The sequence below is a fragment of the Dipodomys merriami genome, unplaced genomic scaffold, assembly GCF_024711535.1.
Source record: "Dipodomys merriami isolate MVZ:Mamm:240054 unplaced genomic scaffold, mDipMer1.0.p SCAF_66, whole genome shotgun sequence".
Classification (NCBI taxonomy): Eukaryota; Metazoa; Chordata; class Mammalia; order Rodentia; family Heteromyidae; genus Dipodomys; species Dipodomys merriami.
Genome location: NW_027206246.1, coordinates 3,896,743 through 3,911,669, shown reverse-complemented (window position 1 = coordinate 3,911,669; position 14,927 = coordinate 3,896,743).

The window sequence follows — 14,927 nt, the reverse complement described above, 5'->3', positions numbered from 1 at the left end:
AGGGTTAGATTTAGTCTGATAGTTATGGTTAAGGTTAGCATTAGGGTTACGGTTAGGGTGAGGGTAAGGTTTAGGTTGAGGGTTAGGGTGAGGGTGAGGTTTAGGTTTAGGTTTACGGTGAGGGTTGGGTGAGGGTTAGGGTTAGGGTTAGGGTTAGGGGAGAGGGAGGGTTAGGGTTACGGTGAGGTTGAGGGTTATGGTTATTGTTAGGTTTAGTGTGAGGGTGAGGTTGAGGGTTAGAGTTAGGTTTAGGGTGAGGGTGAGATTGAGGGTTAGTGTTAGGATTAGGATTCAGGATAGATTTAGTCTGAGGGTGAGGGGGAGGTGGAGAAGGAGGGTTAAGGTGAGAGTTTGGTTTAGCTCTAGGGTTTGGGTGAAGTTGACATTTAGCGTTAGGGTTAGGGTGAGGGTAAGGGTTACGGTCAGCGTTAGCGTTAGGGTTAGGGTTAGGGTTAGGGTGAGGTTGAGGGTGAGGGTTAGGGTTTGTTGAGGGTTAGAGTGAGGTTGAGAATTAGAGTTTGGTTATGGTTAGAATTAGGTTGAGGTGAGGGTGAGGGTTAGGGTTAAGATTAGGGTTAGGGTTAGACGTAGGGTTAGGGTGAGGGTGAGGGTGAGGGTGTGGGTGAGGTTTACTTTAGGGTTAGGTTTAGAGTGAGGGTTGGAGTGAGGTTTACGGTTAGGATTAGGATTAGTGTTCGGGTTAGGCTGAGGGTGAGTGGGAAAGGGAGAGGGAGGGTTAGGGTTAGGGGTAGGGTTGGAGTTACGATGAGAGTTAGGGTTAAAGTGATTGTTAGGATTAGGGTGATGGTTTGGGTGAGGGTTCGGGTGAGGGTTAGGGTCAGGGATAGAGTTAGGTTGAGGGCTAGGGTGAGTGTGAGGGTTATGGTTATGGTAGGGATAGGGTGAGAATTAGGGTTAGGGTTAGGGTGAGGGTGAGGGTTAGGCTCAGGGATAAGTTTAGGGTTAGCGTGAGGGTTAGGTTTAGTCTGAGAGTTACAGTTAGGGTTAGGAATAGGGTTAAATTTAGGGTGAGGATGAGGGTTAGGGTGAGGGTGATGTTTAGGTTTAGGTTTAGTTTAGGGTGAGGGTTGGGTGAGGGTTAGGGTTAGGGTTAGGGTGAGGGAGAGAGTTAGGGTTAGGTTTAGGGTGAGGGTTATGTTTAAGGTGAGGGTGAGGGTGATGGTTAGGGTAAGGATTAGGGTTAGGATTAGGGTTAGGCTGAGGATGAGCTTGCGGGTGAGTTTTAGGGTTAGGATTAGGGTCAGGTTGAGGGATAGGGTCAGTGTGAGGGTTAGGGTGAGGATAAGGGTAAGGATTAGATTGAAGGTTAGTGTGAGGGGGATGGACCGGCTTAGGGTTAGGGTTAGGGTGAGGGTTAGGATGAGGGTTCCGTTTAAGGTTAGGCTTAGGGTTAGGGTTAATGTTAGGGTTAGGCTAAGGTATGCGTTAGGGTGAAGGTTAGGGTTAGTGTGAGGTTTAGGGTTAGGATGAGGGTTAGGGTTAGGATTAGGTTTAGGGTGAGGCGTAGGGTGAGGGTAAGGATTAGTGTTAGGCTTAGGGTTAGGGTGATTGTTAGGGTTAGGTTGAGGGTTAGGGTTAGGGTGAGGGATAGGTTTACGTTTAGGGTGAAGGTTAAGGTGGGGTTTACGGTTAGGGTTAGGGTGAGGGTGAGGGTTAGGGTTAGGGTTAGGGTGAGGTTAAGTGTTAGGATTATGTTTGCAGTGAGGTTTAGGGTTAGGGTGAGGGTTACTGTTATGGTTAGGTTTAGGCTGAGGGTGAGGGTGTAGGTGACAGTGAGGATGAGGTTTAGGGTTAGGTTTAGGGTTAGAGTGAGGGTGACAGTGAGGGATAGGGTTAGGATTAGAATTAGGGTTAGGGTTAGGCTGAGGGTGAGGGTGACACTGAGGGTTAGGATTAGGGTTAGTGTTATTGTTAGGGGTAGGGTGAAGTTTAGGTTTAGTGTGAGGGTTAAGGTTAGGTTTAGGGTGAGGGGTAGGGTTAGGGTTAAGATGAGTTTTAGGGTTAGTGTGAGGGTTAGGTTAGGGTTAGGATGAGGGTAAGGGTTAGGGTGAGTGCTAGGGTGAGGGTGAGGGTAAGGGTTAGGATGAGGTTAAGTGTTAGGGTTAGGGTTAGGGTGTGGGTTTGGGCTAGGCTTAGGGTTCGGGAGAGAGATAGGGTGAGGCTGAGAGTTAGGGTTAGGGTTAGGGTTAGTCTTAAGCTGAGGGTGAGGGTGAGGATGAGGGTTAGGGTTAGGGTTGGGATTAGCTTGAGGATTATGGTTAGTTTTGGGGTGAGGGTTAGGTTTAGGGTGAGGGTTAGGGTTAGGGTTAGGGTTAGGATGAGGGTTACGGTTAGGGTGAGGGTTAGGGTTAGTGTTAGGGTGATGGTGAGTGTGAGTGTTAAGTTTAGGATTATTGTTAGGGTTTGAGTTAGTCTTAGGATGAGGGTTAGGTTGAGGGTGAGTCTTAAGTTTAGGGTGAGCTGTAGGGTGTGGTTGAGGGTTAGGATTAGGGTGAGGGTTAGGGTGATGTTGAGGTTTAGGCTGAGGGTGAGGGTTAGGCTTAGTGTTATGGTGAGGTTTAGGGTTAATGTGAGGGTTAGTGTGAGGGTGAGGATAAGGGTTAGTTTGAGGGTTAAGATAAGTGGGAGGTTTAGTTAGAGGGTTAGTTTTAGGGTGAGGGTTAGGGTTAATATTAGGTTAAGCTTAGGGTGAGGGTTAGGGTTAATGTTAGGGTTAGGGTTAGGGTAAGTGTTAGCGTGAGGGTGAGGGTTAGGGTTAGGCTTAGGGTTAGGGTGAGGGTTAGGGTTAGGTTTAGGGTTAGGGTTAGCGAGAGGGTAGTTTTAGGGTTAAGGTGAGGGTTAGGTTTAGTGTGAGGGTTAGGGTGACAGTTAGGGTTAGGTTGAGGATAAGGGTAAGGGGAGGGTGAGGGCTAGAGTGAGAATGAGGGTTACATTTAGCGTGAGTGTTAGGGTGAGGGTTAGGATGAGGCTTAGTGTTAGGGTTAGGGTTAGGGTTAGGGTTAGGGTTAGTGTGAGGGTGAGGGTTAGGTTTAGATTTAGGGTGAAGGTTAGTGTTAGGGTTAGGTTTTGGTTTAGGGTTATGTTTATGTTTAGGGTGAGTATGACGGTGAGGGAATGTGTTAGAATTAGGATTAGGACTAGGGTTAGGGTTAAGATTAGGGTGAGGGTTAGGGTTAGGGTGACAGTGAGGGTCAGGGTGAGCGTTAGGGTTCGGGTTAGAGATAGGGTGAGGATTAGCTTTAGGGTTCGGTTTATTGTGAGGCTTAGGCTGAGGGGTAGGTTTACCTTTAGGTGAGGGTAAGGTTTAATGTGAGGATTAGGGTTAGTGTTAGTGTTAGTGTGAGGGTTAGGTTTAGGGTTAGGGTTAGAGTTGGGGTTATTGTTAGGATTAGCGTGATGGTGAGGGTGACGGTGAGGGTAAGGTTTAGGCATAGGGTTAGGTTTAGAGTGAGGGTGGGATTGAGGGTTAGGGTTAGGATTAGGTTTAGGGATAGGTTTAGGCTGAGGGTGAGTGGGAAGGGGAAGGGAGATTTAGGGTTAGGGGTAGGTTTAGGGTTAGGGTTACGGAGACAGTTAGGGTTAAAATTATTGTTAGGATTCGGGTGAGAGTTCAGGTCAGGGTTAGGGTTAGGGATAGAGTTAGGGTGAGGGATAGGGTGAGTGTGAGGGTTAGGGTTATGTTTAGGGGTAGGGTGAGAATTAGGGTTAGGGTTACGGTTAGGGTGAGGGTTCGGCTCAGGGGTAGGGTTAGGGTTAGGGTGAGGGTTAGGTTTAGTCTGAGAGTTATGGTTAGGGTTAGCGATAGGGTTACATTTAGGGTGAGGGTAAGGTTTAGGTTGAGGGTTAGGGTGAGGGTGAGGTTTAGGTTTAGGTTTACGGTGAGGGTTGGGTGAGGGTTAGGGTTAGGGTTAGTGTTAGGGGGAGAGGGAAGTTTTGGGTTAGGGTGAGGGTGAGGGTTAGGGTTATATTTAGGTTTATTGTTAGGGGGAGTTTGAGGGGGAGGTTTAGGTTTAGGGTTAGATTTAGGGTGAGGGAGAGAGTGAGGGTTGGGTTAGGATTAGGATTAGGGGTAGATTTTGTCTGAGGGGGAGGGGAAGGGGAAGAAGCAGGGTTAAGGTGAGGGTTAGGTTTAGCGCTAGGTTTTCGGTGAGGGTGAGGTTTAGGCTTAGGGATAGGGAGAGGGTAAGGGTTAGGGTCTGCATTAGCGTTAGGGTTAGGGTTAGGGTTAGGGTGAGGTTGAGGGTGAGGGTTAGGGTAGGTTGAGTGTTAGAGTGAAGTCGAGGATTAGGGTTTGGATATTGTTAGAATTAGGTTGAGGTGAGGGTGAGGGTTAGGGTTAAGATTAGGGTTAGGGTTAGGGTTAGACTTAGGGTGAGGGTGAGGGTGAGCGTGAGGGTTTATGTTAGGGTGATGTTAGGGTTAGGGTTAGGGTGAGGGTTTGGGTTAGAGTTAGGGTTAGGGTGAATATGAGGGTGAGGTTTAGGATTGTGTTAGGGTTAGAGTTAGGGTGAGGGTAAGCGTTGGGTAAGAGTTAGAATTATGGTAAGGGTGAGGGTGAGGGTTAGGGTTAGGATTAGAATTAGGGTGTGGGTAAGGGTCAGCGTTAGGGTTAGGATTAAGGTTAGGGTTAGGGTTAGGCTGAGGTTGAGGGTGAGGGTTAGATTTAGGGTTAGGTTGAGGGTTAGGTTGAGGGTTATGTTTATGGTTAGGCTTAGGGTGAGGGTCAGGGTGAGGGTAAGGGTTAACGTGAGGTTTAGTGTGAAGTTGAGGGTTATGATTAGGTTTAGGGTGAGGAGTACGGAGAGTGTTAGGGTTAAGGTGAGGGTGAGCTTTAAGTTGAGGTTGAGGGTTAGGGTTAGGTTTAGGGTGAGGGTTAGGGTCAGAGTGAGGGTTAGGGTTAGGGTTAGGGTGAGTGTTAGGTTTAGGGCAGGGGTAAATTTAGGTTTAGGGGTAGGGTGTGTGGTAGGGTGAGGGTGATGTTTAGGATTAGGGTTACGGTTAGGGATAGGGTGAGGTTTAGGGTAAGGATTAGGGTTAGGGTTAGGCTGAGGGTTTGGCTTAGTGTTAGGGTGTGGGTTAGGTTTAGTGTGAGAGTTAGGGTTAGGGTTAGGGTTAGTGTTAGGGTGAGGGTTAGGGTTAGGGTTATAGTTAGGGGTAGTGTAAGGGTTAGGGTTACAGTTAGGGTTAGGGTGAGGGTTAGGGTGAGGTTTAGTGTTAGAGTTAGGTTTAGGTTTAGGATTAGTGTGAAGGTTAGTGTTAGGGTTAGGGTTAGGCTAGGGTGAGGGTAAGGGTTAGGGTGAGGTTTATGTTGAGGGTGAGGTTTAGGGTTAATGTTAGGGTTAGGGTGAGTGTTAGGGTGAGGGTTATGTTTAGGGTTAGGGTTTGGGTGAGGGTGACATTTAGGGTTAGTGTTAGGGTGAGGGTTAGATTTAGGGTGAGCGTTAGCTTTAGGGTTAGGGTTAGGGTTAGGGTGAGGGTGAAGATGAGGGTTATGGTTGGTTGAGGGTTAGAGTGAGGATGACATTAAGGGTTGGGTTATCGTTAGAGTTAGGGTGAAGTGAGGATGAGGGTTAGGGTAAGGATAAGTGTTAGGTTTAGGGTTAGGCTGAGGTTGAGGGTGAAGGTGTGTTTTAGGGTTAGGGTTTGGGTGAGGTTTCGGTGAGGGTTAGATTTAGGGTTAGGGTGAGGGTTATGGTTATGGTTAGGGTTCGGCTGAGGGTCAGGGTGAGGGTAAGGGTTAATGTCAGGTTTAGGGTGAAGTTGGGGGTTAAGGTTAGGGTTAGGGTGAGGAGTACGTTGAGGGTTAGGGTTAAGGTGAGGGTGAGCCTTAAGTTGAGGTTGAGGGTTAGGGTTAGGGTTAGGTTGTGGGTTAGGTTCAGGTGAGGTTTAGAGTTAGGGTGAGGGTTAGGTTTAGGGGAGGGTTAGGTTTAGGGTTAGGGTTAGGGTGAGGGCTAGGCTGAGGGTGAGGTTTAGTGTTAGGATTACGGTTCGGGATAGGGTGAGGATTAGGGTTAGGTTTTGTGTTAGGGTTAGGGTTAGGCTGAGGGGTTGGCTTAGGGTTAGGTTGAGCTTTAAGTTTAGTATGAGAGTTAGGGTTAGGGTTAGAGTTAGTGTTAGGTTGAGGGTTACAGTTAGGATTAGGGTTATTGTTCGGGTTAGTGTAAGGATTAGGGTTAGGGTTAAAGTTAGGGTTAGGGTGAGGGTTAGGATGAGGTTTAGTGTTAGGGTTAGATTTAGGGTTAGGATTAGTGTGAGGGTTAGTGTTAGGGTTAGGGTTAGGCTTAGGGTGAGGGTAAGGGTTAGGGTGAGGTTTATGTTGAGGGAGAGATTTAGGGTTAACGTTAGGGTTAGGGTGAGTGTTAGGGTGAGGGTTAGGTTTAGGGTTAGGGTGAGGGTGAGGGTTTGGCTGAGGGTTAGGGTGAGGGTTAGGGTGAGCGTTAGCATTAAGGTTAGGGTTAGGGTTAGGGTGTGGGTGAGGGTGAGGGTTACGTTTGGTGGGGGTTAGAGGTAGGGTGAGGATTAGGTTTGGTTTATGGTTAGAGTTAGGGTGAGGTGAGGGTGAGGGTTAGGCTAAAGATTAGGGTAGTGATAGGGTTAGACTTATGGTGAGGGTGAGGGTGAACATCAGGGTTTGGGTTAGGGTGAGTGTTATTGTTAGGGTTAGGGTGAGGGTAAGGGTTAGAGTTAGGGTTAGGGTGAATGTGAGGGATAGGGTTAGGTTTGGGTGACGGTCAGAGTTAGGGTGAGGGTTAGGGTTAGGTTAGGGTTATAGTTATGTTGAGGGTGAGGATGAGCGTTAGGGTTAGGGTTAGGGCTAGACTGTGGGTGAAGTTGAGGTTGAGGGTGAAGGTTAGTGTTAGGGTTAGTATTAGGGTTTGGTTTAGCGTTAGGCTGAGAGTGAGGTTTCGAGTGAGGGTTAGGCTTAGGTTTCGGGTTCGGGTTCAGGTGAGGGTTAGTTTTAGGGTTAGGTTGAGGTTTAGGGTGAGGGTTAGGGTTAGGGTCAGTGTGAGGGTTAGAATTAGGGAGAGGGTTAGGGTTAGGAGAGGGTTAGGTTTACGCTTAGCGTTAGGGTGATGGCTTGGGTGAGATCGAGTTTTAGGGTTAGGGTTACGGTTAGGGATTTGGTGAGGATTAGGGTTAGGGTTAGGGTTAGGGTTAGGCTGAGGGGTAGGCGTAGGCTTAGGGTGAGGTTTAGGTTTAGTTTGAGAGTTAGGAGTAGTGTTAGGTTTAGTGTTAGGGTGAGGGTTAATGTTAGGTTTACGTGTAAGTTTACGTTGAGGTTGAAGTTGAGGGTGAGGGTGAGAGTGAGGGTGAGGGTGAATTTTAGGGTTAGGGTTTGGTTTAGTGTGAGGGTGAGAGTGAGGGTTAGGGTTAGGATTAGGATTAGGGTTAGGGTTAGGCTGAGGGGGAGAGTTAGGTTTAGGGTTAGGGTTAGAGTTAGGGTGAGGTTGAGTGTTAGGGTTCGTGTGAGTGTTAGGTTTAGGGTTAGGGTGAGGGAAAAGTTTAGGTGGAGGTTTAGGGTGAGTGTGAGTGTTAGGCTTAGGTTTAAGTTTAGGATTATTGTTTGCGTGAGTGTGAGGGTTAGATTTAGGGTGAGATTTAGGTTTAGGGTGATGGTTAGGTTTAGGGTTAGATTTAGGTAGAGGGTGTGGGTGAGGGTGAGTGTTAGTGTTAGGTTTAGAGTCAGGGTGAGTGTGATGGTTAGGGTTAGGGTTTGGATTAGTGTTAGGGTTAGGTTAGGGTTAAGGTGAGGGTGAGGGTGAGGTTGAGGTTTAGGGTTAGGGTTAAGGTTAGGGTGAGGTCTTGGGTGAGGGTGAGGGTTATGGTGAAGTTGATTGTGAGTGTGAGGGTTAGGGATAGTGTGAGTGTTAGGGTTTGGGTTTCCTTTAGGGTTAGGTTTAGGGTTAAGATTAGGGTTAGTGTGAGGGTTAGGGTCAGGGTTAGGTTTAGGGTGAGGGTAAGGGTTAGGGTGAGGGTTAGGGTGAGGGTGAGGGTTAGGCTTACGGTAAGGGTTAGGATTAGTGTTTGGGTGAAGGTGAGGGTTGGGGTTAGTGTGAGGTTTAGGGTTAGGTTGATGCTTGGGTTTAGGGTTAGAGTTAGGTAAGGGTGTGGGTGAGGGTGAGGGTTAGGGTAAGGGTGAGGGTGAGGGTGAGGGTTAGGGTTATGATTAGGGTTCGGATTAGGGTTAGGCTGAGGGTGAGGTTGGGGTTAGGCTGAGGGTGAGGGTGAGGGTGAGCGTTTTGGTTGGTAATAATTAGGGTTAGTGTTAGTGTGAGGATTACGATGAGGGTGACGGTTAGTGTGAGGGTTAGGTTTAGGGTAAGAGTTAGGGTTAGGTTTAGAGTGAAAGTTAGGATTAGGGTGATGTTTAGGGTGAGGGTGAGTGTTAGGGTGAAGGTGAGAGTTCAGGTGATGGTTAGAGTTAGGGTGAGAGATAGGGAGATTGTGAGGGTTAAGGTAAAGGTTAGGGATAGGGTGAGAATTAGGATTAGCGTTAGGGTGAGGATGAGAATAAGGGTTACGGTGAGGGTTATGGTGAGCTTGAGGGTTAGGATTAGCATTAGCATTAGGGTGATGTTTAGGGTGAGGGTTAGTGTAAGGATTAGGGTGAGGTTGAGGGTTAGCCTTAGGATTAGGGTGAGAATTAGGGTTTGGGTGATGGTTAGGGTTAGTGTTGGGGTTAGGATGAGGGAGAGGGTGAGCCTGAAGGTTAGGATGAGGGTGAGGTTGAGGGAGTGGGTTAGGGTTAGGGTAAGGTGAGGATGAGGTTTAGGGTTAGGATTAGGATTAGGGTTAGTGTTAGGTTTAGGCTGAGGGTGTGCGTGAGGGTGCGGGTGAGGGTTAGGGTTAGGGTGAGGATTAGGGTTAGGGTGACGGTTAGGGTGAGGGTGAGGTTAAGGCTTTTGTTGAGGGTTATGTTGAGGGTTAGGCTGAGGGGTAGGGTTAGGGTTAGGGTGAGGATTAGGTTTAGTGTGCGAGTTAGGGTTAGGGTTAGGGTTAGTGTTAGTGTTATGGTGAGGGTTAGGGTTAGGGTTAGGTTTATTGTTATTGTTAGGTTTAGGGTGAGGGTGAAGGTGAGGGGGAGGGGGAGGGTTAGGGTGAGCTTTAGGGTTAGAATGAAGGTTAGGTTTAGGTTTAGGCTTATTTTTATTGTTGGGGTGAGGCGGAGTGGGAGGGGTAGGGGGAGAGGGAGGGGGAGGTTTAGGGTTGGGTTAGGTTTAGGTTGAGGGTGAGAGTGAGGGTTAGGTTTAGGATTAGGATTAGTGTTAGGGTTAGGCTGAGGCTGAGGGGGAGGGGGAGGGGGAGGGTTAGGTTTACGTTTAGGGTTAAGGTGAGGGTGAAGGTTAGGGTTAGTGTGAGGGTTAGGGTTAGGTTGAGGATTAGGGTTAGGGTGATGTTTAGGGTTAGGTTTGGGGTTAATATGAGGGAGAGGGTCAGCCTGAAGGTTAGGGTGAGGGTGAGAATGAGGGAGTGGTTTAGGGTTAGGGTAAGGTGAGGGTGAGGTTTAGGGTTAGGATTAGGTTTAGGGTTAGGGTTAGGTTTAGGCTGAGGGTGAGCGTGAGGGTGTGGGTGAGGGTTAGGGTTAGGGTGAGGGTTAGGGTTAGTGTGACGGTTAGGGTGAGGGTGAGGTTAAGGCTTTTATTGAGGGTTATGTTGAGGGTTAGGCTGAGGGGTAGGGTTAGGGTTAGGGTGAGGATTAGGTTTGGTGTGCGTGTTAGGGTTAGGGTTAGGGTTAGTGTTACTGTTAGGGTGAGTGTTAGGGTTAGGGTTAGGTTTATTGTTATTGTTAGGTTTAGGGTGAGGGTGAAGGTGAGGGTGAGGGTGAGGGTGAGGGTGAGGTTTAGGGTTAGGTTTAGGGTGAGGGTGAGAGTGAGGAGGAGGGGGAGAGTTAGGGTGAGCGTTAGGGTTAGGATGAAGGTTAGGTTTAGGTTTAGGCTTATTTTTATTGTTGGGGTGACGCAGAGTGGGAGGGGTAGTGGGAGAGGGAGGGGTAGGTTTAGGGTTGGGTTAGGTTTAGGTTGAGGGTGAGAGTGAGGGTTAGGTTTAGGATTAGGATTAGGGTTAGGGTTAGGCTGAGGGGGAGGGGGAAGGGAGAGGGAGGGTTAGGTTTACATTTAGGGTTAGGGTGAGGGTGAGGGTTAGGGTAAGTGTGAGGGTTAGGGTTAGGTTTAGGGTGAGGGAAAAGTTTAGGGTGAGGGTTAGGGTGAGGGTAAGGTTTAGTGTGAGGGTTAGGGTGAGGGTTAGGTTTGGGTTAGCATTAAGGTTAGGGTTAGGATTAGGGTTAGGTTTAGGGTTAGAGTTAGGGAGAGGGTGTGGGTGAGGGTGAGGTTTAGCGTTAGTTTTAGGGTGAGGGTGAGGGTGAGGGTTAGGTTTAGGATAGGGTTAGGTTTAGGGTTAGGCTGAGGATGAAGATGAGGTTAAGGGTTAGGGTTAGGGTTATGGTTAAGGTTAGGGTGAGGGCTATGGTGAGGGTGAGGTTGACGGTTTTGTTTAGGTAAGGTTTAGGGTTAGGGTTAGTGTGAGGATTAGGGTTAAGGTTAGTGTTAGGGTGAGGGTTAAGAGTAGGTTTAGTTTGAAGGTTAGGCTTAGGGTGATGTTTAGGCTGAAGGTGAATGTTAGTGTGAGTGTGAGGTTTCGGGTGGGGGTTAGGTTTAGGGTTAGAGTTAGGGTGAGGGCTAATATGAGGGTGAGAATTTGGGTTAGGTTTATGGTAAAGGTTAGGGTGAGGGTGAGGGTTAGGGTTAGCATTAGGTTTTGGGTGAGGGTTAGGGTGAGTGTGAGGGTTAGGGTTAGGGTTAGGGTTAGGATGAAGGTGAGGTTTAGTGTTAGGATTAGTTTTAGGGTTAGGGTTAGTGTTAGGGTTAGGGTTAGGGTTAAGGTTAGTCTTAGGTTGAGAGTGAGGGGGGAGGGTTAGGGTTAAGGTTAGTGTTTGGGTTAGGGTGAGGGTTAGGGTTAGGGTTAGAGTTAGGGTGAGGGTGTGGGTGAGGGTGAGGGATAGGGTTAGGTTTAGGGTTTGGTTGAGGTTGAGGGTGAGGGTTAGGGTTAGGATTATGGGTAGGGTTAGGGTTAGGTTTAGGCTGAGGGTGAAGTTGAGGTTCAGGGTTAGGGTTAGGGTGAGGTTTAAGTTTATGGTGAGGGCTAGAGTGAGGGTGAGGGTTAGGGTGAGGGTGAGTGTGAGGATTAGGGTTAGGGTGAGGGTTAGGTTTAGGCTAGCGTGAGGGTTGGATTAGAGTGATGTTTAGGGTGAGGATTAGGGTTAGTGTTAGGGTGAGAGTTAGAATTAATGTGAGGGTTAGGGTGAGGATGAAGATAAGGGTTAAGTTGAGGGTTATTGTGTGGGGTAAGTTTAGGGTGATGGTGAGGGCTAGGGTTAGGGTGATGTTTAGGATGAGGGTGAGGGTTAGGGTGAGGTTGAGAGTTCAGGTGAGGGTTAGGGTTACGGTTAGAGTTAGGGTGAGGGCTAGGGTGAGGGTGAGGGTTAGGATTAGGGTTAGGGTTAGGGTTAGGATTAGGGTGAGGGTGAGGGTGAGGATTAGGGTGTGTGTTAGGGTGAGGGTTTGGGTGAGGGTTAGGGTAATGGTTAGGGTGAAGAGTAGAGTGAGGGTTAGGGTTAGGGTGAGTGTGAGCGTTAAGTTGAGGTTTAGGTTTAGGGTTAGGTTTAGGGTGAGGGTTAGGCTCAGAATGAGGGTTAGAGATAGACTTAAGGTGAGGTTCAGGTTCAGGGTGAGTGCTAGTGTTAGGGTGAGTGTTAGGATTAGGTTGAGGGTTATGTCTATTATTACAGTTAGGGTGAGAGCTAGGGTGAATGTGAGGGTTAGTGCGAAGGTTAGGGATAGGTTGAGGATTAGGATGAGGGTTAGGGTTAGGGTGAGGTTTAGGCTGAGGGGTAGGGTTAGGTTAGTTTTATGGTTAGGGTGAGAATGAGGATTAGGGTTAGGATAAGGATTAGGTTTAGGGTTTGGCTGAGGGGGAGGGGGAGGGTGGGGTTAGGGTTAGGGTTAGGGTGAGGATTAGGGTTAGGTTTAGGGTTAGGGTTATTTTTAGGGTTATGTGGAGCAGGAGGGGGAGGGGGATGTTCATGGTTTTGGTTAGGTTTAGGGTGAGGTTGAGAGTGAGGGTTAGTGTTAGGATTAGGATTAAGCTTAGTGTTAGGCTGAGGGTGAGGGGAAGCGGGAGGGTGAGGGTTAGGGTTAGTTTTAGTGTTAGTGAGGGTGAGGGTTAGGGTTAGTGTTAGGGTTAGTGTAAGGCTTAGGGTTAGGGTTAGAGTTAGGGTTACAGTGAGGCTTAGGGTTAGGTTTAGTATTAGGTTTAGGGTTAGAGTTTGGATTAGTGTGAGGGTTAGTGTTAGTGTTAGGGTTAGGGTTAGGGTGAGGGTAAGGGTTAGGGTGACGTTTAGGGTGAGTGTGAGGTTTAGGATTAACGTTATGGTTAGGGTGAGGGTTAGGTTTAGGGTTACGGTTAGGGTGAGGGTGAAGTTTAGGGTTAGGGTTAGGGTGAGGGTTAGGGTTAGGGTAAGCGTTAGCATTAGGGTTAGGTTTAGGTTTAGCTTGAGGGTGAGGGTGAAGTTTAGGTTTGGTTGAGGGTTAGAGTTAGGGTGAGGATTAGGCTTGGGTAATGGTTAGAGTTAGGGTGAGGTGAGGGTGAGGTTATGGTTAAGATTAGGTTTAGGGTTAGGGTTAGACCTATTGTGAGGGTGAGGGTGAGGGTGTGGGTGAGGGTTTGGGTTAAGGTGAGGGTTAGGGTTAGGGTTAGGGTGAGGATTAGTGTTAGAGTTAGGGTTAGGGTGAATATGAGGGAGAGGTTTAGGTTTGGATGAGGTTTAGTGTTAGGGTGATAGTTAGGTTTGGGTAAGGGTTAGAGTTAGGGTGAGGCTGAAGGTGAGGGTTAGGGTTAGGATTAGGGTTAGGGTTAGGGTTAGGTGAGGGTGTGGGTTAGGGTTAGGATTAGGGTTAGGGTTAGGTTTAGGCTGAGGGTGAGTTTGAGGGTCAGGGTTAGGGTTAGTGTTCAGGTGAGGGTTCAGGTGATGATTAGATTTAGGGTTAGGGTGAGGGTTAGGGTGAGGTTTATGGTTAGGGTTAGGGTGAGGGTCAGGGTGATGGTAAGTGTTAACGTGAGGTTTAGGTTGAGGGTGAGGGTTAGGGTTAGGTTTAGGGTGAGGAATTGGGTGAGGGTTAGAGTTAGGTTTAGTGTGAGGGTTAGTGTTAGTGTTAGGGCTAGGGTGAGGGTGAGGGTAAGGGTTAGAGTGAGGTTTAGGGTGAGTGTGAGGTTTAGTGTTAACGTTAGTGTTAGGGTGAGTGTTAGGGTGAGGGTTATGTTTAGGGTTACGGTTAGGGTGAGGGTGAAGTTAAGGGTTAGGATTAGGGTGAGGGTTAGGGTTAGGGTGAGCGTTAGCATTAGGGCTAGGTTTAGGGTTAGCTTGAGGGTGAGGGTTAGGTTTGGTTGAGGGTTAGAGTTAGGGTGAAGATTAGGGTTGGGTTATGGTTAGAGTTAGGGTGAGATGAGGGTGAGGTTATGGTTAAGATTAAGTTTAGGGTTAGTGTTAGACTTAGTGTGAGGGTGAGGGTGAGGGTAAGGGTGAGGGTTTGGGTTAGGGTGAGGGTTAGGGTTAGGGTTAGGGTGAGGATTAGTGATAGAGTTAGGGTTAGGGTGAATATGAAGGAGAGGGTTAGGTTTGGGTGAGGTTTAGAGTTAGGGTGAGAGTAAGGTTTTGGTAAAGATTAGAGATAGGGTGAGGGTGAGGGTGAGGGTTAGGGTTAGGATTAGGGTTAGGGTTAGGGTTAGGTGAGGGTGAGGGTTAGGGTTAGGATTAGGGTTAGGGTTAGGTTTAGGCTGAGGGTGAGGTTGAGGGTGAGGGTTAGGGTTAGTGTTCAGGTGAGGGTTCGGGTGACGATTAGATTTAGGGTTAGGGTGAGTGTTAGGGTGAGGTTTACGGTTAGAGTTAGGGTTAGGGTGAGGGTCAGGGTGAGGGTAAGTGTTAACGTGAGGTTTAGGTTGAGGGTGAGGTTTAGGGTTAGGTTTCGGTGAGGAATTGGGTGAGGGTTAGGGTTAGTGTGAGGGTGAGGGTTAAGTTTAGGTTTGGGGTTAGGGTTAGGGTTAGGGTGATTTTTAGGGTCAGGGTGAGAGTTAGGGTTAGGGTGAGGGTTAGGGTTAGGGGAGGGTTAGGTTTAGGTTTGCGTTTAGGATCAGGGCTAGGTTGAGGGTGAGGTTTAGGGTTAGGGTAACTGTTAGGGATAGGGTGAGGATTAGGGTTAGGGTTAGGGTTAAGATGAGAGTTCGGCTGAGGTGTAGGTTTAGAGTTAGGGTGAGGGTTAGGTTTAGTGTGAGAGTTAGGGTTAGTGTTAGGGTTAGTGTTAGGGTGAGGGTTAGGTTTAATGTGAGAGTTAGAGTTAGTGTTAGGGTTAGTGTTAAGGTGAGGGTTAGGGTTAGGGTTAGGTTTAGGGTAAGGGTGAGGGTGAAGGTGAGTGTGAGTGTGAGAGTGAGGGTGAGGGTGAGGTTTAGGGTTAGGGTTAGGTTTAGGGTGAGGGTGAGAGCGAGGGTTAGGTTTAGGATTAGGATTCGGTCACAGTTAGGCTGTGGATGACAGTGAGGACGAGGGGGGTTTTGGGTTAGTTTTAGGGTTAGCGTTAGGCTTATGGTGAGGGTTATGGCTAGGTTTAGGGTTAGGTTTCCCGTGAGGATAAGGGTAAGGGTGAGGGTTAGGATGAGGGTGAGGGTTAGGGATAGGGTTAGGGTGAGGGTGAGTGTTAGGGAGAGGATGAGGTTTAGGGTGAGGGTTACACTGAGGGTTACGGTTAGGGTGAGGGTTAGGGTTAGGTTTAGGTTTAGGGTGAGCGTGAGTGTGAGGGTGAGGTTTAGGGTTAGGTTTAGGATTAGTGTGAGTGTTAGTGTTAGCGTTAGTGTTAGGA